We start from the raw sequence: 25317 nt of genomic DNA, 5'->3' as shown, positions 1-25317 counted from the left end.
CTTTATGTTTCTGTTAGGAGGTGACCTGTTTTTATACCCAGTCCTTAGATCTTTCAGGGACCTCCTTCCCCCTATCTATAGGTCTTCGCTGAGATTAACTTAGGATTGTCTGTGGGTCTATTCGCCAGGAATGGGTCTATTCGCATGGAATGGGTCGCCCTCTCCATCGTAGGGTATCAGCCTAGTCTCAGTGCAGGGTCAGTTTTCCCCCTTCTATCCTAGTTCTTTGTTGCAGTTCCATAACAACTGCTCAGTTTGTTAATTTACAAGTATAAAAGCATTTGGAGATCACTTTAAAAAAAAAAAAGTGTACAAAACTTTTAAAAAGCACGGAACATGCTCGGGTCGAGCAAATTGGAATACTCGGGTAGAGTTGAGCGACTTTTACTTTTTTCGGATTGAGTCGGGTTTAGCGAAACCCGACTTTGTCAAAAGTCGGGTCGGGTGAAATCGGCCGATTATTTCGAAAAGTCGGGGGCCGACTGAAACACGAAACCCAATGCAAGTCAATGGGGAATCAAAGTCGGAAGTGAGTGGAGGACAGGAAAACACCTACAGTGCCCATTTTAATGCCAAAAACATCAATTCTTATTACTTAAGCTTGTCAATCTTAATTTACTTAATAATAATAGTTAGGCATTGGAAACTGGGGGTCATTTGGCTAAAGTTGTGGGGGGGTAGGGCTGGCTCAAGATTTTCGTGGGCCCAGGAAATGCGGAATACGTCACGGCGTTGGAGCAGGAAGAGGTAAGTATTTCAACTTTGCAAGTGCTGTGATCCTGAGCAAGCAGGGGGGCCCACTCGTTGGCATTGGCTCAGGGCCCCTCATAGAACGGCGATGTGTTTGACGGCGGGTGGCGCCTCCCACTGGCAGAGACAATTTGCGTACTATGAGGGGCCCTGTGCCAGTGACGTTACCATTGAGTATGCCCCCCCACCTGATGAAGGAACCTGCACTTTCATCTGCACCTTCCTCTTTGTCCCCGTGTAAGGTGGTATAGCATGCGGGAAGGGGTATCTGACTTTCAGCATGGTCAGATTCTGGCTGCGTAGAGTGCAAGGGGAATGTAGTGGTCTGGGTCAATGTATGAGCAGACTCATCAAGCAGTGGCTGGGCAATGGGCAGGATGAGGAGGAAACACAGATATAGGCCTAACTAATAAAGTAGGCTAAATGCAGTTCAAAATTGGTAACAGGACTAAACAGGCGACATTGCTTTGCTCAGTGTCGGAAAATTGTAATGAGTAGCAGACTAAGTTAGTAGGCCCAAATAATAAAGTGGGCTAAATGTCTGCCAAAAATGATGACATAGGTCCTGGTCCCCACCATCTTAGAGAAGGGCATTGCAGTGATTGGCTTGCTGTCTGCGGCGTCACAGGGGCTATAAAGGGGCGTTCCCGCCGACCGCCATGTTACTGCTGCTGATCTGAGCTTAGGGAGAGGTTGCTGCCGCTTCGTCAGAAGCAGGGATAGCGTTAGGCAGGGTCCATTAACCACCAAACCGCTTGTGCTGTAGCGATTTCCACTGCCCAACACCACCTTCGGTGTGCAGGGACAGTGGAAGCTACATTTTTTTTTTTCCCCCTCAGCGCTGTAGCTCATTGGGCTGCCCTAGAAGGCTCCCTGATAGCTGCATTGCTGTGTGTACGCCGCTGTGCAAACCAACTGCTTTTTTCAAAGCACAAATCCTCTTGTTCCTTCCTTTCTGCACAGCTATCTTTTTGGTTTGTACACACTTTTTATTTAATTTGTGCATCAGTCCACTCCTTATTGCTGCCTGCCATACCTGGCTGAGATTACTGCAGGGAGATAGTAATTGAAGGACACTCCCTGTTTTTTTTTTTTTTTTGTGGGAGATTAAGATTGACATTTCTGCTAGAGTGCCATCCCTGTCTGTGTCATCTCGCACTCAGTGGGCCATAGAAAGCCTATTTATTTTTTTGCTTGATTTGGGTTATAAAATCTACCTGAAAAAATCACTACATCAATCAGTGGGAGAAAAATATTGGCCTCAGGGCTTGTGTGCCACTCTTGACTCCTGTGTGCATCATCACTCACTCAGTGGGCCATAGAAAGCCTATTTATTTTTTTGCTTGATTTTGGTTCTAAAATCTACCTGAAAAAATCACTACATCAATCAGTGGGAGAAAAATATTGGCCTCAGGGCTTGTGTGCCACTCCTGACTCCTGTGTGCATCATCACTCACTCAGTGGGCCATAGAAAGCCCATCTTTTTTTTTTTTTGCTTTATTTGGGTTCTAAATTCTACCTGAAAAAATCAATAAATCAATCAGTGGGAGATTAATATTGGCCTTTGGGCTTGTGTGCCAGTCCTAAGCGTGCCATCTCTCTCACAAATAGTGGGCCATAGAAAGCCTATTTATTTATTTTTTTTTGGTTTTATAAATTCTCCCTTAAAAAAAAAAGGGAGATTAATATTGGCCTTTGGGCTTGTGTGCCAGTCCTAAGCGTGCCATCTCTCTCTGTCTCTCAGATAGTGGGCCATAGAAAGCCTATTTATTATTTTTTTTATTGAGTTTATAAATTTTCCCTGGAACAAAAAAAAAATAGTGGGAGATAAATATTGGCCTCTGGGCTTGTGTGCCACTCCTGACTCCTGTGTGCGTCATCTCTCACTCAGTGGGCCATAGAAAGCCTTTTTTTGTTTTATTTGTTTTCTAAATTCTCCCTGAAAAAATCATTTTATTCTATTATTTTTTTTCCTAAAGTCTCCCTTAAAAAACAAAAACAAATCAGTGGGAGATTAATATTTACATTTGTGCTTCAGTGACAGTCCTGCGTGTGTGGCATCTCTCTCATTTGTTGCCACCAACAACAGAGTGTGTAACATTGTGCCTGATTTTCGTTGTGGTCTCACTCACCTGTAAAGGGGTAGCTAAATCATACTGAAGTTATAGCTCACCGTGTAATTTGTGTGACAGCAACAAATACCGTTAGTTTGTTTACGTTTTTAAAACAATGAGGAAGTATGGTGGAAGAGGTCGTGGCCGGGGGCGTTCATTGTCAGCTGGTAATCAGGGTAGTGGTAGTGGTGGAGCATCAGCTGGTCGTGGGAAAAAAAATATTGCACCTACGTCTGGAGCTGTGGAGCCAGGTTCGTCGTCTGGCTACACAAGGCCTCGAACGCTCCCTTTTCTGGGAGTAGGAAAACCGCTTTTAAAGCCGGAGCAGCAAGAGCAAGTTTTGGCTTATCTTGCTGACTCAGCCTCTAGCTCTTTTGCCTCCTCTCGTGAAACTGGTAAATGTCAAAGCAGCGCGTCGTTAGTGGATGTTCACGGTCAGGGACAAGTCGCTTCCTTGTCCTCTTCAGCAAAAACAACAACAGAGAAGAATGCAGCAGGCGACACAACGGGTTACTCCATGGAGCTCTTTACACATACCGTCCCTGGCTTAGAAAGTGAAGCAGTTAACAGTCCATGCCCATTACAAGTTGAATCTGACATGGAGTGCACTGATGCACAGCCACAGCCAGACTACTATGCTGGTCCTTTGACTCAGACCACAACATTGCCCTCGCAGGGTGCTGATCAAGAATCAGACCCTGATGAGACTATGTTGCCCCATCACGAACGCTATACCACCGACCGACACGGTGACACAGACGAAGTTGCACACGAGCTACAAGAAGAGGTAATAGATGACCCAGTTCTTGACCCCGATTGGCAGCCATTGGGGGAACAGGGTGCAGGCGGCAGCAGTTCTGAAGCGGAGGAGGAGGGGCTGCAGCAGGCATCAACATCGCAACAGGTTCCATCTGCCGGGCCCGTATCTTGCCCAAAACGCGTGGCAAAGCCAAAACCTGTTGGAGGACAGCGTGGCCATCCGGTTAAAGCTCAGTCTGCAATGCCTGAAAAGGTATCCGATGCTAGAAAGAGTGCAGTCTGGCATTTTTTTAAACAACATCCAATTGATCAGCGCAAAGTCATCTGTCAAAAATGTTCAACTACCTTAAGCAGAGGACAGAATCTGAAAAGTCTCAATACAAGTTGCATGCATAGACATTTAACCACCATGCATTTGCAAGCCTGGACTAACTACCAAACGTCCCTTAAGGTTGTAGCACCCTCGGCCAATGAAGCTAGTCAGCAACGCAACATCCCTTCCAGCAGTGTAGGGCCACCATTTTCCGCACCACCTGCAGTATCTGTGCAGGTTTCTTTGCCAGGCCAAAGCAGTCAGGGTCAGGGAATCACCAGTTTCGTAGTAGGAAACACTGCATCTAGGGCACCGGTGGCAACAATACCATCTCCCACCGTCTCTCAGTCTGCCATGTCCACCGGCACCCCCGCTAGTTCCACGATCTCCAGCTCTCCCGTCCAGCTCACCCTACATGAGACTATGGTTAGAAAAAGGAAGTACTTAGCCTCGCATCCGCGTACACAGGGTTTGAACGCACACATAGCTAGACTAATCTCGTTAGAGATGATGCCCTACCGGTTAGTTGAAAGCGAAGCTTTCAAAGCCCTGATGGACTACGCTGTACCACGCTACGAGCTACCCAGTCGACACTTTTTTTCCAGAAAAGCCATCCCAGCCCTCCACCAGCATGTTAAAGAGCGCATCGTCCATGCACTCAGGCAATCTGTGAGCACAAAGGTGCACCTGACAACAGATGCATGGACCAGTAGGCATGGCCAGGGACGTTACGTGTCCATCACGGCACACTGGGTAAATGTGGTGGATGCAGGGTCCACAGGGGACAGCAAGTTTGGGACAGTTCTGCCTAGCCCACGGTCTAGGAAACAATTGGCTGTAGCCGTTCGCACCCCCTCCTCCTCCTCTTCGTCCTCCTGCAGAAGCGAGAGCTAGTCCACAGACCGCAGTCGCACAACCACTCCATCCGCAGCTGCCACTGTTGCACACCAGGTCTCCCATTATGGGGCAGCTACTGGCAAACGTCAGCAGGCTGTATTGGCTATGAAGTGTTTGGGCGACAACAGACACACCGCGGAAGTTCTGTCCGAGTTCTTGCAGAAAGAAACGCAGTCGTGGCTGGGCACTGTAGATCTTGAGGCAGGCAAGGTAGTGAGTGATAACGGAAGGAATTTCATGGCTGCCATCTCCCTTTCCCAACTGAAACACATTCCTTACCTGGCTCACACCTTAAACCTGGTGGTGCAGTGCTTCCTGAAAAGTTATCCGGGGTTATCCGACCTGCTCCTCAAAGTGCGTGGACTTTGCTCACATATCCGCCGTTCGCCCGTACACTCCAGCCGTATGCAGACCTATCAGCGTTCTTTGAACCTTCCCCAGCATCGCCTAATCATAGACGTTGCAACAAGGTGGAACTCAACACTGCACATGCTTCAGAGACTGTGTGAACAGAGGCGGGCTGTTATGTTTTTGTGGGAGGATACACATACACGGGCAGGCAGTAGGATGGCAGACATGGAGTTGTCAGGTGTGCAGTGGTCGAAGATTCAAGACATGTGTCAAGTCCTTCAGTGTTTTGAGGAATGCACACGGCTGGTTAGTGCAGACAACGCCATAATAAGCATGAGCATCCCCCTAATGCGTCTGCTGATGCAAAGTTTGACGCACATAAAGGATCAGGCGTCTGCAGCTGAGGAAGAGGAAAGCCTTGATGACAGTCAGCCATTGTCTGGCCAGGGCAGTGTACAGGACGAGGTAGCGGGCGAAGAGGAGGAGGAGGACGAGGAGGATGATTATATTTTTAATGAGGAAGCTTTTCCGGGGCCACTGGAAATTGGTGGCGCGGCAAGGCCGGGTTCTGGTTTTTTGAGGGACACAAGTGACGTGGATTTGCCTGAAACTGCCCCTCAACCAAGCACAACCGCAGATTTGAGAACTGGAACTTTGGCCCACATGGCGGATTATGCCTTTCGTATCCTCAAAAGGGACACACGCATAACTAAAATGATGAATGATGACGATTACTGGTTGGCCTGCCTCCTTGATCATCGCTATAAAGGCAAATTGCAAAATATAATGCCACATGAGAACTTGGAACTAATATTAGCAACCAAACAATCAACTCTTGTTGACCGTTTGCTTCTGGCATTCCCTGCACACAGCGCCCGTGATCGTTCTCACACGAGCTGCAGGGGCCAGCATACCAGAGGAGTTAGAGGGGCAGAAATCAGAAGTGGCGTTGGCCAGAGGGGTTTTCTGACCAGGTTGTGGAGTGATTTTGCTATGACCGCAGACAGGACAGGTACTGCAGCATCAATTCAAAGTGACAGGAGACAACATTTGTCCAGTATGGTTACTAACTATTTTTCATCCCTTATCGACGTTCTCCCTCAACCGTCATTCCCATTTGATTACTGGGCATCAAAATTAGACACCTGGCCAGAATTGGCAGAATATGAATTGCAGGAGCTTGCTTGCCCGGCAGCTAGTGTCCTATCAGAAAGAGTATTCAGTGCTGCAGGTTCAATACTAACAGAAAAAAGGACTCGTCTGGCTACCCAAAATGTAGATGATCTAACCTTCATTAAAATGAACCACAACTGGATTTCGAAATCTTTTGCCCCACCTTGCCCGGCTGACACCTAGCTTTCCTATGAAAAGGTCTTGCCTGTGGACTATTCTGAATGCCTTTTCCAATCTCGTAATTTTCTGCACCTGATTGTCCAGCATACGACATGTTTACACCTCACTAAATGGCCAAACTCCCCACACGGGGCCGTGGTATCGACACTTGGCGACAGCACCCGTGAGAGTGCAGGTTGTCTGAAGAGGTGGGTGAGCCCGCTTTTGGTCGACGGCACTGCCACTGGGTCCCTCCTAGTACAATAAAGTGTCTCTGGCGGTGGTGGTGCGCACCCAACGTCAGACACACCGTTGTAATATGAGGGGCCCTGGGCCTGTACCGCCGGCCACAAGACAGTTTCCCCCCACCCCAGCTCAAACAGTGCTCTACCACTTGCAAAATTATCTCACAGCTCCACCAATGTTTAGTCTATGCGCTGACATCCTTCAATGCCTGCCACTGACAATACCATTGTATTGACATTTTTGTTATGTTAGGCCTTCGATGCCTGTCTGTGGTCACTCCTTCCACTAGGCCTCCACTGACCACACCACTGCTGCCCGTGTACCCCTGGAACCAATTTAAAATTGCCTACAGCCATGTGTTATTATTTTAGGCCTTCGATGCCTGTCTGCGGTCACTCCTTCCACTAGGCCTCCACTGACCACACCACTGCTGCCCGTGTACCCCTGGAACCAATTTAAAATTGCCTACAGCCATGTGTTATTATTTTAGGCCTTCGATGCCTGTCTGCGGTCACTCCTTCCACTAGGCCTCCACTGACCACACCACTGCTGCCCGTGTACCCCTGTAACCAATTTAAAATTGCCTACAGCCATGTGTTATTATTTTAGGCCTTCGATGCCTGTCTGCGGTCACTCCTTCCACTAGGCCTCCACTGACCACACCACTGCTGCCCGTGTACCCCTGTAACCAATTTAAAATTGCCTACAGCCATGTGTTATTATTTTAGGCCTTCGATGCCTGTCTGCGGTCACTCCTTCCACTAGGCCTCCACTGACCACACCACTGCTGCCCGTGTACCCCTGGAACCAATTTAAAATTGCCTACAGCCATGTGTTATTATTTTAGGCCTTCGATGCCTGTCTGCGGTGACTCCTTCCACTAGGCCTCCACTGACCACACCACTGCTGCCCGTGTACCCCTGGAACCAATTTAAAATTGCCTACAGCCATGTGTTATTATTTTAGGCCTTCGATGCCTGTCTGCGGTCACTCCTTCCACTAGGCCTCCACTGACCACACCACTGCTGCCCGTGTACCCCTGGAACCAACATCAGAAAATATAAAAATAAGTATTTTGCTTATAAAAAAGAAAATACTGGAGAGATATCAAATGCAGACATTTTAACATTAAAAACAAACACATACAACAAAAATCTGGTACAGTACTAAAAATGCCCACCAGCTACAATAACTTTCTCCTGCAAGTAGTTAACTGAAAGGTTTTTTCAATTTTAAACACAGATATGGCATCCACCGAGTGTTGTCCTGTCGCGTCTTCTTTATATTATTGCCAAGAAGATGCAAAATAATGAAAATAATAAAATCATTATTTACCAAAAAAATAGAGTAAGTCAAAACCACATTGCAAATAAACATTCATTACAAATAAAGAAGCAGGGCGCGTCCGAGGGTGAGTATATACCTAATAAGAATATAATCACCCTCGGACGCGCCCTGCTTCTTTCCGACAGCCTTCCTTCCTAAGAATCAGCCCTTCCGTGGTGTAGAGAGAGGGTTTGTTACACTCCAAGGTGTTCCCCAGGTTGCCTTTCCTGAGCTTCGATCTTCCGGCTCTCGTTTAGTAGTTGTTGGAAACTACGCTGCATTAGGCCTACAAATTGGGTATGGGGTGTAGAGAGATGGTGTGTTCCACTGTAGAGAGATGGTGTGTTCCACTCCAAGGTGTTCCCCAGGTTTCCTCGCCAATGCTTCGATCATCATGCTCTCGTTTAGTAGTTGTTGGAAACTACGCTGCATTAGGCCTACAAATTGGGTATGGGGTGTAGAGAGATGGTGTGTTACACTCCAAGGTGTTCCCCAGGTTTCCTCTCCATTGCTTCGATCTTCCGGCTCTCGTTTAGTAGTTGTTGGAAACTACGCTGCATTAGGCCTACAAATTGGGTATGGGGTGTAGAGAGATGGTGTGTTCCACTCCAAGGTGTTCCCCAGGTTTCCTCGCCAATGCTTCGATCATCATGCTCTCGTTTAGTAGTTGTTGGAAACTACGCTGCATTAGGCCTACAAATTGGGTATGGGGTGTAGAGAGATGGTGTGTTACACTCCAAGGTGTTCCCCAGGTTTCCTCTCCATTGCTTCGATCTTCCGGCTCTCGTTTAGTAGTTGTTGGAAACTACGCTGCATTAGGCCTACAAATTGGGTATGGGGTGTAGAGAGATGGTGTGTTCCACTGTAGAGAGATGGTGTGTTCCACTCCAAGGTGTTCCCCAGGTTTCCTCGCCAATGCTTCGATCATCATGCTCTCGTTTAGTAGTTGTTGGAAACTACGCTGCATTAGACCTACAAATTGGGTATGGGGTGTAGAGAGATGGTGTGTTCCACTCCAAGGTGTTCTCCAGGTTGCCTTTCCTGAACTTCTATCTTCAGGCTCTCATTAAATTGTGGTTAAACGGAACAACTGCATTTGGCGTACTAGTTGGTTTGGGGCCTACTATCGGTGTTCTGCCGCTCCTTGCTGTTCTCCTGGTTTCCTGTCCTGAAATTCCGTTTTCAGGCGCTGGTTAAGTAGTTGTTAATGTTAGACTGCATTTGGCCTACTAGTTGGGTTGGGGCCTACTATCGGTGTCTGCCACTCCTTGCTGTTCTCCTCCACTGAACAAAGCTGTGCCGCCTGTTTACTACTGTTGCCAATTTTGAACTGCATTTCGACTACTTACTGATTTGGGCCTACTCTCTGTGTCAGCCTCTCATTCCAGTTGTCCTCCACTGCAATGCCCCCTGATTAGTCCTGTGTTACCAATTTTGAACTGCATTTAGCCCACTTTATTCTTTGGGCCTATATCTGTGTTTCCTCCTCATCCTGCCCATTGCCCAGCCAGTGATAGATGAGTCTGCTGGTACATTGACCCATAACGCAACATTTCCCGTGCACGCTACACTGCAAGATTGTGACCCTGCTGAAAGTCAGGTCCCCCTTCCCGCATACCATACCACCTTACACGGGGACAAACAGGAAGGTGCAGATGAAAGTGCAGGTTCCTTCATCAGGTGGGGGGAGGAATACTAGTTGGCGACGTCACTGGCACAGGGCCTCTCATGGTACGCAAAAGTGTTGCTGCCGGTGGGAGGCGCCCCCGCCGTGCAAACACACCGCTGTACTTTGAGGGGCCCTGTGCCAGTGCCAATGCCAAAGAGTGGGCCCCCCCTGCTTGCTCAGGTTCACAGCACTTGCAAAGTTGAAATACTTACCTCTCCCTGCTCCACTGCCGTGACGTGGTCCAGATTTCCTGGGCCCACTAATTACTTGAACCAGCCATACCCACCACAACTTTAGCCAAATGACCCCCAATTTCAAATGCCTTCCAATTATTATAAGGTAAATTACGCTTGACAAGCTTCATTAAGAAGAATGGATGGTTTTGACATTAAAATGGGCACTCTAGGTGTTTTCCTGGCCCCCACTCACTGCCGACTATGCTGCCCCATTGACTTGCATTGGGTTTCGTGTTTCGGTCGATCCCGACTTTACGTCATAATCGGCCGATTTCACTCGACCCGACTTTTGAGATAGTCGGGTTTCGCGAAACCCGGCTCGACTCTAAAAAGGTCAAGGTCGCTCAACTCTATCGTTGAGAATTTAAATCTCCCTTTTTTTGGGGAGACTGAACCAAAACTCAGCCCCAGTGTATATAACAACACAATCTAAGCGGCAGAAAGTGGCTGACTGATATACAACAAAGTAATAGGACAGAAGTATATCCACTTTGTTAGAATTTGAATTTCACTTTTTTGGGGGGGAGACTGAACCAAAACTCAGGCCCTGTGTATAAAACAACACAATGTAAGTGGCAGAAAGTGGCTGGAAGATATATGAAAAAATACAAGGACTGTAGTACAATTTCAATCTCCCTACAATGATCTCAGGAAAAGTATGGCAGCAATAAAAAGGACTGCTGCACACAAAAGTGTGGACAAATAAACAGGATAACTGTGCAGAAAGGAGCAACAGGATTTTTGCTTTTAAAAAAGCAGTTGGTTTGCACAGCAGCGTGCAAACAGCAATGCAGCTATCAGGGAGCCTTATAAGGCAGCCTAGCTACAGAGCTGATGCACAAAAATATAGCCTCCACTGTGCCTGCAAAAAAAATGGTGGTGTTGGACAGTGGAAATCGCTACAGCACAAGCAGTTTGGGGGCTAATCTTCCCTCCCTAACTATATCTCTTCTGATGAAGCTGCAGCAACCTCTCCGTATGCTAAGATCGGCAGAAGTAAGATGGCAGTCGGCGTGCACGCCCCTATATAGCCCGGGTGACACCGCAGAAAGCAAGCCAATCACTGTCATGCCCTTCTCTAAGATGGTGGAGACCGAGAGCTATGTCATCACGCTGCCCACACTCTGCGTCCTCCTTCATTGGCTGAAAAATGGCGCTGAAAGCGTCATATGAAACGTGACTTTTGCGCGCAGATCGGCGACCTCATGGCCGATCCCACACTAGGATCGGGTCGGGTTTCATGAAACCCGACTTTGCCGAAAGTCGGCGATTTTTGAATTTGTCCGATCCGTTTTGCTCAACCCTATACTCGGGTACTCAACCGGAGCAACGAGCCCAATGTAAGTCTATGGGAAACCTGATTATTTTTACGGTGATGCCCCCTGCAGGTCCTTTTAAGGTCTAAAAACATCTGAAAATGATGGAAACATGAATCAAATGACACGGGAACATCATGGGGATTTACCCTGGAAGCATTTCTGACTCCTAGGTCACAGCTGTAAGCAATGTTGTCAGAGTTTCATGCCATTTTTGCAGGTGCACCAAAAATATACAAAAAACTAAAGCAAAATGGATTTTGCTGGTAAATATGTTAAGGTACATCCTTTCCAGGGTAATGACTTGTATATAAGGCAAAATAATTAACTCCAGACCAAAATGTTCCTCCATCACTTTTGCTGTGTTCACACGCAGCATTTTTGATGCGTTTTTCAATTTTAACATTGCTATCAACCAATACAAATGCATTCACTGGGAAAAGTCATTGCAACATTTAACAACCCTAGCTGGCCATGTGGTGTGTGACACATAAGGAGGCACATCTTGTTTCATTTATGAAGGAGGGACTCAAGGTCACAAAGCCTATTTTTAGAAGGGCATCAGGTGGCATTAATATTCTTAAAGGGCCATTATTAAATAGTGGGTCTCCTATACTGTTATTGCCTATGCAGTGAGTGGCTGCGCTGCCAAAAATTACAATGCACCCCAATACCCCTTTCACGAGAGGTACAGGAGGGCCTTCTGAAAAAATGTTGCATTGAATGCAAGGCCTGCCCTGCTATCAAGTTATATGCACCCCAATAAACCTTTGAACAAAGATACTGGAAGGCCACAGGAAAACCCACTTCACAGTCTTTAGTTGGTCTTGCCATACAGTTTCCTTATGCATTGAATGCAAGGGCCACTTTGATTCAAATTTGCACGCATCCCAATCCTCCCTTGGAAGAAACATGGAAGAGGGCCTTCTAAAAATAACTGTCCCATTACAAAGGTGCAGGTCTCCTAGACTCATAATGCCCATACACTTGGTGTATGGTCTGACAAATTTCCCTATTGGGATACATTTTTTTAAAACAATTTTTTATGGGGATAATAAACACCCTTGCCAAGAAATTGACTGGCTGTAGCAGCATGGAACACGTTAACCCTGATTGTGTATAGACCTAGTGTCAAAAATGACAGTCCAAAAATTATATATAATTATTATTATATATTATATAAGTGTATAGACCTAGGGTCAGACCAAAAATTGGAATGTGTGCATGAAAAACAACTATTTTTAGACCACACATAAAACCGCCGTAGGAAAGAGATAACAGACTGTTTCAATATGTGATCTGTATTTTTTTAAATTTTCAAACCACAAAATATTGTATACACCAAGGGTATCAGACCAAAAACTGGAATGTATGGCTGAAAAGCCAAGATTTGAAGACCACAAATAGACCAGATGTGTGACTGAGATAACAGACTGTTTCAATATGTGGGATGTATTTTTTAAAAACTACAAAGTACTGTATACAAAAAGGGTAGCAGTCTAGCAGACCAAAAAATGCAATGTATGCCTGAAAAGCAAGGATTTGGACACCACAGATACACCGTGCGTCTGACGGAGATAATAGAGTGATTAAAAGGTTTTCTTGATTTTTTTTTTTTGGACCACCAAAATTGTGTCCATAAGTAGGCTATGACGCTAAAATGAAACATTTAGACTACTAAAATTGTACAAACATTTCCCCAGTTGGGTACATTTTAAAAAAAAATTTTTTTACGGGCATCATAGACACCCTTTCCAAAAATTGGACTGGCTGTAGCAGCACAGAACACGTTAACCCTGGTGATCTAGTGGCGGAGAACGAGGACACATAATGAATGATAAATCATACTGAAATAAAAAATTAAAAAATAAATAAAAATGAATATACTAGGTGAATCCACCTATGAAAGAAAACAACAAAAGGGAGGGGCGAACACACGTTCATAGATAAGAAGCCAGAATGTGTCTAACGAGATATGTTGGTCCCTAGCAACAGCTCAGAGACAGGGATATAAATAAAAATATAATATAATAGTATTTCAATATTTTTAGATTGGAGAGGTATACAGGTGATAAGAGGATGGTCAAGAGATACCAAAAATGGTAGGACCTTGTGGAATACACGGTGATGGTGGTGGCTAAATGACTGGAAGCATTATCCGCTATCCAACCAACAACCATTTCACACTGCTCTGGCTTCAATAGTGGTGTGATGCGGTCCCCTAGAAACTGGGACAGGAAGGTCGAGCGCGAAGATGTGAGTCTTTGTTGTGGCCCACTTTCAGCTTGGCCACGGCCTAGTCCTCCGCATGCATTATTAGCATCACGTCCACTTCCAATTCCCTTGCCTTGCCCATTTTAAATGGACAACTGAAATATTTGAAAAGCTCAATACAAATGGATTTATTTGGAGAAAATTTATATGTGATCAGTATGTCTGAAAAGCAAGTATTTGGAGGCCACAGATACACCGAGCGTCTGACGGAGATAACAGACAGATTATATATATATTGTAGGGATTTCACTCACTCGGGTGCGACGTCTGAGACTCAGGAGGCACGTTTCTTGAAAAGTTCATAGGGTTTATTGCATCATAAACCACGTGCCGAAATAACAGAAAACAAATAGCCTTTGGCTCAGGAAAAGAAAACAAATGTCCAGTCCTTCCGGCTCAGTCCTGGAGCCTTGACACACACAGGAGGGTTTCACCTCCTCACATGTCTACCTGTGTTAAGCATTAGGCTTTCTTTTATATGTCTAACCACACCCAGAACCCATCACATGACCAGACATGTGGTTGTGACATCACCACAGGTCCTGAAACACATATAGGTAGCTATGGTTACATCACAGCAGCAAGCCATCTATAAGACACATATCTCCCATCGATTAGACATCCTTTAGCCACGCTACATACCTCCCCCCTCTGCCTAAAGCCGTGGGGCTTGGCACTTTCCCCCACTAGACAAGGGATTCTTGACAGGGCATCAGCATTACCGTGCAGCTTTCCGGCCCTATGTTCCACATGGAAACAGAAGTCCTGCAGGGCTAAGAACCAACGGGTGACCCTAGCATTTCTACCCTTCGTTTCCCTCATCCACCTAAGTGGGGCATGGTCGGATATCAGTCTAAATTTACGTCCCAGCAAATAGTACCGTAATGTGTCGACTGCCCATTTTATGGCCAAGCACTCCTTTTCAACGACTGAGTAGTTCTTTTCAGACGAGGACAGCTTCCTACTCAGATAGAGAACAGGATGCTCTTCTCCATGTAGTTCTTGGGAAAGGACTGCTCCCACCCCAACATCTGAGGCATCTGTCTGAAGAATAAACTCTTTCTTGAAGTTTGGGGCCATCAGAACGGGTTGCTTACATAAAGCCTCTTTCATTTCTTGGAAGGCTGAATCTGTTTCTTCGGACCACTTAACCATTACTGATTTTGTCCCTTTTAGCAGGTCAGTCAGAGGCGCCGCCATTGTGGCGAAGTTTGGGATGAACCTCCTGTAATATCCCACGATTCCCAGGAAGGCTTTAACTTGCTTCTTGGAAACTGGTTTTGGCCATGTTTGAATTGCCTCCACTTTACTGATTTGGGGTTTTATTTCTCCATGACCCACTATATATCCAAGGTACTTAGCTTCTTCTTTACCCAATGCACACTTCTTCGGGTTTATTGTAAATCCGGCCTCTCTTATAGCATCAAAGACCGCTTGGACTTTCTCCAGATGACTCTCCCAGTCCGGGCTAAAGATGACGATATCATCTAGGTACGCAGCAGCGTATGCCTTGTGGGGTGCAAGGACTCTATCCATAGCCCTTTGGAAGGTGGCCGGAGCTCCCTGTAGGCCAAATGGCATCCGGACATACTGGAAGCATCCATCTGGTGTAGAAAACGCCGTCTTCTCCTTGGCTTCCTGTGCCATGGGGATCTGCCAATACCCCTTCGTCAAATCCAAGGTGGTTATGTACCTGGCGGGCCCAAGCCTTTCGATGAGCTCATCAACGCGGGGCATGGGATATGCGTCGAACTTGGAGACCTCATTCAACTTCCTATAGTCGTTGCAAAATCTCCACTCCCCATCAGGTTTTGGGACCAGGACAATTGGGCTCGACCAACCGCTCTTGGATTCCTCAATGACTCCAAGCTTCAACATACGCTCCACTTCCTTGGAGACTATTTCTCGACGGGCCTCAGGAATTCTATAGGGCTTCACGTTCACGCGCACATGGGGCTCTGTCAGGACCTCATGCTCTATGACCTTCGTGTACCCAGGCAACTCGGAAAACAGGTCCCTGTTTTTCTGGAGTAACTCCCGGCATTGCTGTTTCTGGGACTCCGATAGCGTCTCCGCTATAGTAACCGCTCCAACCTCATCTTCTGGGTTGCTTAACAACGATGGAGTTACTGTCGGCTCTCTATCTTGCCACGGCTTGATAAGGTTGACATGGTATACTTGGAATGGTTTCCGTCTTCCTGGCTGGTGAATTTTATAGTTTACTTCACCAAGTTTCTCGACAACCTCATATGGCCCTTGCCATTTGGCCAAGAACTTGCTTTCCACTGTTGGAACTAACACAAGAACTCGGTCTCCCGGATTGAATTGCCTCACTCTTGCAGACCGGTTGTAGACCCTGGCCTGAGCTTCTTGTGCTTGGAGAAGGTGTTCTTTCACGATAGGCATCACCTTTGCAATCCTCTGCTGCATCAGGGCCACATGCTCAATGACGCTTCTGTAGGGCGTGACTTCGGCTTCCCAGGTTTCCTTGGCTATATCCTGGAGTCCTCGTGGATGTCGGCCATACAGAAGCTCAAACGGTGAGAAACCTGTGGAGGCCTGTAGAACTTCACGAATGGAAAACATCAAATAGGGTAAGAGACAATCCCAGTCTCTACCGTCTTTCTCTATAGCTTTTCTCAGCATGCTCTTCAGTGTCTTGTTAAATCTCTCAACAAGGCCATCTGACTGGGGATGGTACACCGAGGTCCTCAACTGGGAGATTTTCAGGGCTTTGCATAACTTCCTCATCACCTTGCTCATGAAAGGTGTCCCCTGGTCAGTCAGGATCTCCTTCGGCAGACCTGTCCGGGAAAAGACATGGACCAACTCGCGAGCTGTACTCTTGGAAGAAGAATTTCTCAAGGGAATTGCCTCAGGATAGCATAGTGGCATAGTCCAGGATGACTAATATATACTGATGGCCCCGGGCTGATTTAACTAAGGGACCGACCAAGTCCATGGCAATTCTCTCGAATGGCACCTCAATAATGGGCAGTGACACAAGGGGGTTCCGGAAATGAGGAGTGGGAGCAGTTAGCTGACATGTAGGGCAGGACCTGCAATAGTTCACTATTTCCCGGTGGCACCCAGGCCAATAGAACCTCTGCACAACCCGTTCCTGCATTTTTTTCACCCCTAGGTGTCCACCCAAGATGTGTGAATGGGCCATGTCCAACACCTTCCGTCTATATGGACCCGGCACTACCAACTGCTCTACCAACTCCTCCCTTATTTTCGTGACCCGGTACAACAACTCCCTGCTCATTAGAAAATGGGGAAATCTTGTGTCTGCCCCCGGCTCCTGTACCACCCCGTCAATAACTGTGACATTATTAAAGGCTTCCCTCAGAGTGGGGTCCCTATGTTGGGCAGTCCCAAAATTTTCACCGGACACCTCTAACTCCAGAATGTCAGATGCAGGGGACACTTCCTCCTCATCTCCAACCAGGACACAAAAAGGAAACCTGTCTGACTCTGGGTGTGGCGACACCTTTCCAGGGTTCATTGGTTCCCTACTCTTGCTAGGAGGCCTGAACCTTTCCCCCACAAATCCCAAAACAAACAGAAATGCCGGCCAATAATTATAGGGTGCAACAAGTCCTGAACGACGCCGACTATGTGGGACTCAGTGCCACATGCCGTTTCAATGTCCACCCTGGACATAGGGTAGTCCTTTGCATCACCATGTATGCATCGCACTCCGACCTTCTTTCCTGGGAGCAGGTGGAGAGGAAAAGTGGCCCTCACCAGGGTCACTAGGCTCCCCGAGTCTAACAGTGCCGTTACTGCTCGACCGTTCACCTTTACGGGACACGCTTGAGGTCCCTCGTTGGATGGAGAGTTCACACTACAGGCTGGATACGCATAGTATGAACAACGGCGTCCCATGCTGCAGTCCATCTGCTCAGTGGTCTGGGAACAACGGGCAGCTATATGTCCCGGCCCGTGGCACCTCCAACAAATAATATCACCCGTAGGGACCTTGGGCACCACCTCCCCCGCCCTTTGTGACCTTGGACGCACCACCCCTTTTTGGGACTCAGCTCCCTTCTGGGACCCCCAGTACGGCATGGGCTGCCTCCCGAAGGAGCCTTCCAACCCTTGGTATCTCTCAACCAGTCCGATCAGCTCGTCGGCATTCTGGGGATCACCCTGGGCAACCCAAGACTGTATAGGCCTTGGGAGGGAATGGACAAACCGATCCATCATCACCCATTCCACCATCTGTGCAGGTGTAGATGACTCTGGCTGCAGCCATTTCTGGACCAGGTGTAACAGATCAAACATTTGGGAACGAGGTGGTTTGTCCCGGTGATAGGCCCAGCAGTGAATTCGCTGTGCCCTGACAGTCAGTGTCACCCCCAAACGTGCGAGAATCTCTGCTTTCAACTTGTGATACTCCTTGGCATCCTGCAAGGTCAAGTCATAGTACGCCTTCTGGGGTTCTCCCGTCAGGTATGGCGCCAATACCTCTGCCCACTGCTCTGGCGGAAGTTTTTCCCTCTCAGCGACCCTCTCAAACACTGTCAGGAAGGCCTCAACATCATCCCCGGGGGTCATTTTCTGCAATGCGCGTCTTACCGTCTTCCGGACGTGGGCGTCATCAGCCAGACCTAGTGTTGGGGCACTCGTCTTGCCCTGGATGGCGGTTGCCAGAAGCTGCATCTGCTGCCGTTGCTCCTGCTGGCTCTGTTGTATCTGCTGCGTCAACAGCCTGTTGCTCTCTTGCTGCGACTGGAGCAAGTGTTTCAGCAGGTCCTCCATTTTCCCCGGCAAAGCTTGCTGGCTTACCACAGACTTGACCCAGGACATCCAATAACAGACTCTTCGTCTCCGCTGGGAAAGCTGCCCGCACGTCTACCGCCAATTGTAGGGATTTCACTCACTCGGGTGCGACGTCTGAGACTCAGGAGGCACGTTTCTTGAAAAGTTCATAGGGTTTATTGCATCATAAACCACGTGCCGAAATAACAGAAAACAAATAGCCTTTGGCTCAGGAAAAGAAAACAAATGTCCAGTCCTTCCGGCTCAGTCCTGGAGCCTTGACACACACAGGAGGGTTTCACCTCCTCACATGTCTACCTGTGTTAAGCATTAGGCTTTCTTTTATATGTCTAACCACACCCAGAACCCAGCACATGACCAGACATGTGGTTGTGACATCACCACAGGTCCTGAAACACATATAGGTAGCTATGGTTACATCACAGCAGCAAGCCATCTATAAGACACATATCTCCCATCGATTAGACATCCTTTAGCCACGCTACAATATATATATCAGTCGTCTTATACACCAGAAAGAAAAATACGGTGTATATATATGCTAGATTGTGGCCCGATTCTAACGCATCGGGTATTCTAGAATATGCATGTCCCCGTAGTATATGGACAATGATGATTCCAGAATTCGCGGCAGACTGTGCCCGTCGCTGATTGGTCGAGGCAACCTTTATGACATCATCGTCGCCATGGCAACCATTATGACATCTACGTCGATACTGTGCCCGTCGCTGAATCAGAAACGTGGGATTTCTACATCCTTTATGACATCATCGTCGCTGTGCCCGTTGCTGATTGGTCGAGGCCTGGCGGCCTCGACCAATCAGAGACGTGGGATTTCTATGTCGATACTATATATAATTGTCTAAGGGTCTTTCTGTCTGTCTGTCCTGGAAATCCCGCGTCTCTGATTGGTCGAGGCGGCCAGGCCTCGACCAATCAGCGACGGGCACAGCATGGCGACGATGATGTCATAAAGGTTGCCTCGACCAATCAGCGACGGGCACAGCATGGCGACGATGATGTCATAAAGGTTGCCTCGACCAATCAGCGACGGGCACAGCATGGCGACGATGATGTCATAAAGGTTGCCTCGACCAATCAGCGACGGGCAGAGTCTGCCGCGAATTCGCTTCAACCAATCAGCGACGGGCACAGTATCGACGTAGATGTCATAACGGTTGCCATGGCGACGATGATGTCATAAAGGTTGCCTCGACCTCGACCAATCAGCGACTTGCACAGTCTGCCGCGAATTCTGGAATCATCATTGTCCATATACTACGGGGACATGCATATTCTAGAATACCCGATGCATTAGAATCGGGCCACAATCTAGTATATACAGTGGGGCAAAAAAGTATTTAGTCAGTCAGCAATAGTGCAAGTTCCACCACTTAAAAAGATGAGAGGCGTCTGTAATTTACATCATAGGTAGACCTCAACTATGGGAGACAAACTGAGAAAAAAAAATCCAGAAAATCACATTGTCTGTTTTTTTAACATTTTATTTGCATATTATGGTGGAAAATAAGTATTTGGTCAGAAACAAACAATCAAGATTTCTGGCTCTCACAGACCTGTAACTTCTTCTTTAAGAGTCTCCTCTTTCCTCCACTCATTACCTGTAGTAATGGCACCTGTTTAAACTTGTTATCAGTATAAAAAGACACCTGTGCACACCCTCAAACAGTCTGACTCCAAACTCCACTATGGTGAAGACCAAAGAGCTGTCAAAGGACACCAGAAACAAAATTGTAGCCCTGCACCAGGCTGGGAAGACTGAATCTGCAATAGCCAACCAGCTTGGAGTGAAGAAATCAACAGTGGGAGCAATAATTAGAAAATGGAATACATACAAGACTACTGATAATCTCCCTCCATCTGGGGCTCCACGCAAAATCCCACCCCGTGGGGTCAGAATGATCACAAGAACGGTGAGCAAAAATCCCAGAACCACGCGGGGGGACCTAGTGAATGAACTGCAGAGAGCTGGGACCAATGTAACAAGGCCTACCATAAGTAACACACTACGCCACCATGGACTCAGATCCCGCAGTGCCAGACGTGTCCCACTGCTTAAGCCAGTACATGTCCGGGCCCGTCCGAAGTTTGCTAGAGAGCATTTGGATGATCCAGAGGAGTTTTGGGAGAATGTCCTATGGTCTGATGAAACCAAACTGGAACTGTTTGGTAGAAACACAACTTGTCGTGTTTCGAGGAAAAAGAATACTGAGTTGCATCCATCAAACACCATACCTACTGTAAAGCATGGTGGTGGAAACATCATGCTTTGGGGCTGTTTCTCTGCAAAAGGGCCAGGACGACTGATCCAGGTACATGAAAGAATGAATGGGGCCATGTATCGTGAGATTTTGAGTGCAAACCTCCTTCCATCAGCAAGGGCATTGAAGATGAAACGTGGCTGGGTCTTTCAACATGACAATGATCCAAAGCACACCGCCAGGGCAACGAAGGAGTGGCTTCGTAAGAAGCATTTCAAGGTCCTGGAGTGGCCTAGCCAGTCTCCAGATCTCAACCCTATAGAAAACCTTTGGAGGGAGTTGAAAGTCCGTGTTGCCAAGCGAAAAGCCAAAAACATCACTGCTCTAGAGGAGATCTGCATGGAGGAATAGGCCAACATACCAACAACAGTGTGTGGCAACCTTGTGAAGACTTACAGAAAACGTCTGACCTCTGTCATTGCCAACAAAGGATATATTACAAAGTATTGAGATGAAATTTTGTTTCTGACCAAATACTTATTTTCCACCATAATATGCAAATAAAATGTTAAAAAAACAGACAATGTGATTTTCTGGATTTTTTTTTCTCAGTTTGTCTCCCATAGTTGAGGTCTACCTATGATGTAAATTACAGACGCCTCTCATCTTTTTAAGTGGTGGAACTTGCACTATTGCTGACTGACTAAATACTTTTTTGCCCCACTGTATATATATATATATATATATATATATAGTATATATACGGAAAAAATTGGAACAGCATCCAGTACTACCTCGCATGTTGTGCAAAGCTCTCCCAACCAGCAATCCAACGGTCTCCAAATATAGGGTAAAAAAAGAAAGCAGCACAAAAAAATAGAAAAAAAGGTGGACTTTATTGCCTTAAGAAAGGATACTATATCCGAAGCGTCGCCACGCCATTCAGGCAATAAAGTCCACCTCTTTTTCTATTTTTTTGTGCTGCTTTCTTTATATATATATATTATATATATATATATATATATATATATATATATATATATATATATATATATATATATATACACAAACCGTATTTTCTGGTGTATAAGACGATTGGGCATATAAGACGACCCCCAACTTTTCCATATAAAATATGGATATGGAGTTTGGGATATACCCGCCGTATAAGACCGGGGTCATCTTATAGGCCCAGTCATCTTATACGGCGTGTGCGGTGCCCACATACACTGACTAAATCCCCCCATACATTCTGACTAAATCCCCCCCACATACACTGACTAAATCCCCCCCACAGACACTGACTAAATCCCCCCCACACACTGACTATATCCCCCCCCCCCACACACTGAATAAATCCCCCCATACACTCTGACTAAATCCCCCCCACACACACTGAATAAATCCCCCCCAACACAGAGGATAAATCCCCCCCACACACATTGAATAAATCATTAACCCCCAACACACTGATTAAATCCTGACTCCCCAACACACACACTAAATCTCCCCCCCAAACACTGAATAAATATTCCCCATAAACCCGCCCCACGCTGAATCTTCGGTGTCTTCAGCTCCACAACTACAGGAGCACTTACCACCGAGTCTCTTCTTTCTCCTGCGCGCCGGATAGTGACGTCAGCAGCGTGATCACATGACTTGATCATACTGCTGGCGTCGCTCTGACCCAGTGGTCAGAGCCTCAATTGTACTCGCAGCTGTTAGATGTGAGTACAATTGATCTCCGGGAGTCGGCGCGCTGCAGCTTCTCTGTGCCGGCTGTCAGCTTGACAGGCGGCACAGAGAACAGCTGACTCCCAGTGCGGGGGGCGGCAGAATGCAGCCGCCGGGGGAGACACTGCGGACCGCCGCATTAGGCGGCCCGACTGCGCCCCCCTGCCGGCTGCGCCCGGGGCACATGCCCCGGCTGCCCCCCCCAGATACGTCACTGTATGAATATATACATTCACCTGATTCTCCTGGTATCACTGTGCCACATATAGTATCAAATATATTGCCATAAATATTTGTGGCCAGCATGCTATTGAAACTAAAACAAGTTACTTATCTGTGTCACGTAAATTGTTTCATAGTCCACGTCCCTACGCGTTTCACAGTGGCTCAGCGATGCATCATAGGGTTTTGGACATGCGCACTATAATCTTTGCATATCGCAGACTAGGTGCAGCGCTAACTACCCACCGGCCACAGCTATGTATGTCAGCCCGAACATGCGCAATGTTACCGTATTTTTCTCTTTGAAGGGCAATATACGGAAGACATTTTTTCCCCATAATTCACTGGAACATGTCATGGCCTAGATATATATATTTCTGACATATGTTTATTGGATGATTGCAGGGCTCCATTTCTGCGTCCACATCAACTACAACAGATAAGATATCTGCATGTTCAGTCCCCCCCCCCCAAAAAAAAAGAGGGTATTGGCCCAGACACATATATACCCTCCCTGCATAGAATGGTATAGGTGACTCTGCATGAATTCAATTAGACTGCAGTAATTTCAAACTATAAATCAGTTTTCAATCTGGACAAAAAGAGGACTCTGTCACAATAAATCATAAACACATATAGGTCTTATATGAAGCAGCTATAGGTTAGTTGTTCATTTATACCTCTGGGGCTCATACTCTCCATTCAGAAAATCCATCTGTATTCCTGCTGAAGGATTTTTTTGTCCCAGTCTCCCTGTCTTATCGGGGGTTTCACTACAATGATTTTGAATTTTATATAATCCATATCTCCCTTATGCACAGTGTTAACATGCCTCGCTAGGGGGGTATCTCTCTTATATCTTATGTCACCTAAATGTTCCCCTATCCTTACTCATAACTGCCATTTCGTTTTGCCCACGTAATCCATGGGGCAGGAACACGTACATACATAGATTACCCCCTCTGTCTTGCAGTTCCCAAAGTGCATGTTCTTATATATACGTTTTGTTACTGAGCTTTGAAATGTGTTGGATGGTACAACACACTTACCAAAGCTACAGTGGACACACTTAATGCCCCTTCACATTAAGCGACGCTACAGCGATACCGACAACGATCCGGATCGCTGCAACTTCGCTGTTTGGTCGCTGGAGAGCTGTCACACAGACCGCTCTCCAGCGACCAACGATGCCGGTAACCAGGGTAAACATCGGGTAACTAAGCGCAGGGCCGCGCTTAGTAACCCGATGTTTACCCTGGTTACCATCCTAAAAGTAAAAAAAAACAAACACTACATACTTACCTACAGCCGTCTGTCCTCCAGCGTTGTGCTCTGCTCTCCTCCTGTACTGTCTGTGAGCACAGCGGCCGGAAAGCAGAGCGGTGACGTCACCGCTCTGCTTTCCGGTTGACCGACGCTCACAGCCAGAGCAGGAGGAGTGCAGAGCACAGCGCTGGAGGACAGACGGCTGTAGGTAAGTATGTAGTGTTTGTTTTTTTTTACTTTTAGGATGGTAACCAGGGTAAACATCGGGTTACTAAGCGCGGCCCTGCGCTTAGTTACCCGATGTTTACCCTGGTTACCAGTGAAGACCTCGCTGGATCGGTGTCACACACGCCGATCCAGCGATGTCCACGGGAGATCCAGCGACGAAATAAAGTTCTGGACTTTATTCAGCGACCAACGATCTCCCAGCAGGGGCCTGATCGTTGGTCGCTGTCACACATAACGATTTCATTAACGATATCGTTGCTACGTCACAAAAAGCAACGATATCGTTAACAATATCGTTATGTGTGAAGGTACCTTTAAAGGTACACAAAGCCCTATTGGTCAACCATGTTTCCCCTTTCTGGGGGGGGGGGTTTGTAGTGACTCCTCACTACATGATCCTTAATGCATCTCTCCTTCCTGTATGTTACCGAGGGGTAGGGGGAGATCCATTTAACCAGGTCTGGGTCTGTTTTTAAGATACCCCAGTGTTTCCTTAAAATACCCATTATTTTCGATTGCTGGTCATCAAAGGTACCTATTAATCTGGTCTGTGATTTTTCATTCTCCCTGTGACGTGGGTCACATGAGGACCACTCCAGGAAAGGAAGACCAAGAGTCACCTCTGCTTCTGAGGATAAGTTTATCCGAGTCACCAGCCTCAGAAATCGCAAGTTAACAGCTGCTCAGATTAGAGACCAGGTCAATGCCACACAGAGTTCTAGCAGCAGACACATCTCTACAACAACTGTTAAGAGGAGACTTTGTGCAGCAGGCCTTCATGGTAAAATAGCTGCTAGGAAACCACTGCTAAGGACAGGCAACAAGCAGAAGAGACTTGTTTGGGCTAAAGAACGCAAGGAAAGGACATTAGACCAGTGGAAATCTGTGCTTTGATCTGATGAGTCCAAATTTGAGATCTTTGGTTCCAACCACCGTGTCTTTGTGCGATGCAGAAAAGGTAAATCGATCGACTCTACATGCCTGGTTCCCACCGTGAAGCATGGAGGAGGAGGTGTGGGGGTGCTTTGTTGGTGACACTGTTGGGGATTTATTCAAAATTTAAGGCATACTAAATCAGCATGGCTACCACAGCATCTTGCAGCGGCATGCTATTCCATCCGGTTTGCGTTTGCATCATTTATTTTTCAACAGGACAATAACCCCAAACACACCTCCAGGTTGTGTAAGGGCTATTTGACCAAGAAGGAGAGTGATGGGGTGCTACGCCAGATGACCTGGCCTCCACAGTCACCAGACCTGAACCCAATCGAGAT

The 25317-nt window shown here is 47.0% G+C and overlaps 1 protein-coding gene across 4 annotated transcripts in view; it reads right to left on the bottom strand.

Moving 5' to 3' along the window:
- Window positions 1–25317, bottom strand: part of RASIP1 (Ras interacting protein 1) — a 764894-nt gene that overhangs the window by 190483 nt on the left and 549094 nt on the right. The window lies entirely within an intron of this gene.

This window comes from Ranitomeya imitator, chromosome 10 (genome assembly GCF_032444005.1).
Source record: "Ranitomeya imitator isolate aRanImi1 chromosome 10, aRanImi1.pri, whole genome shotgun sequence".
NCBI lineage: Eukaryota > Metazoa > Chordata > Amphibia > Anura > Dendrobatidae > Ranitomeya > Ranitomeya imitator.
Note: the sequence above shows the minus strand (reverse complement) of the source record. Positions and strands in the feature narration are given on the sequence as shown.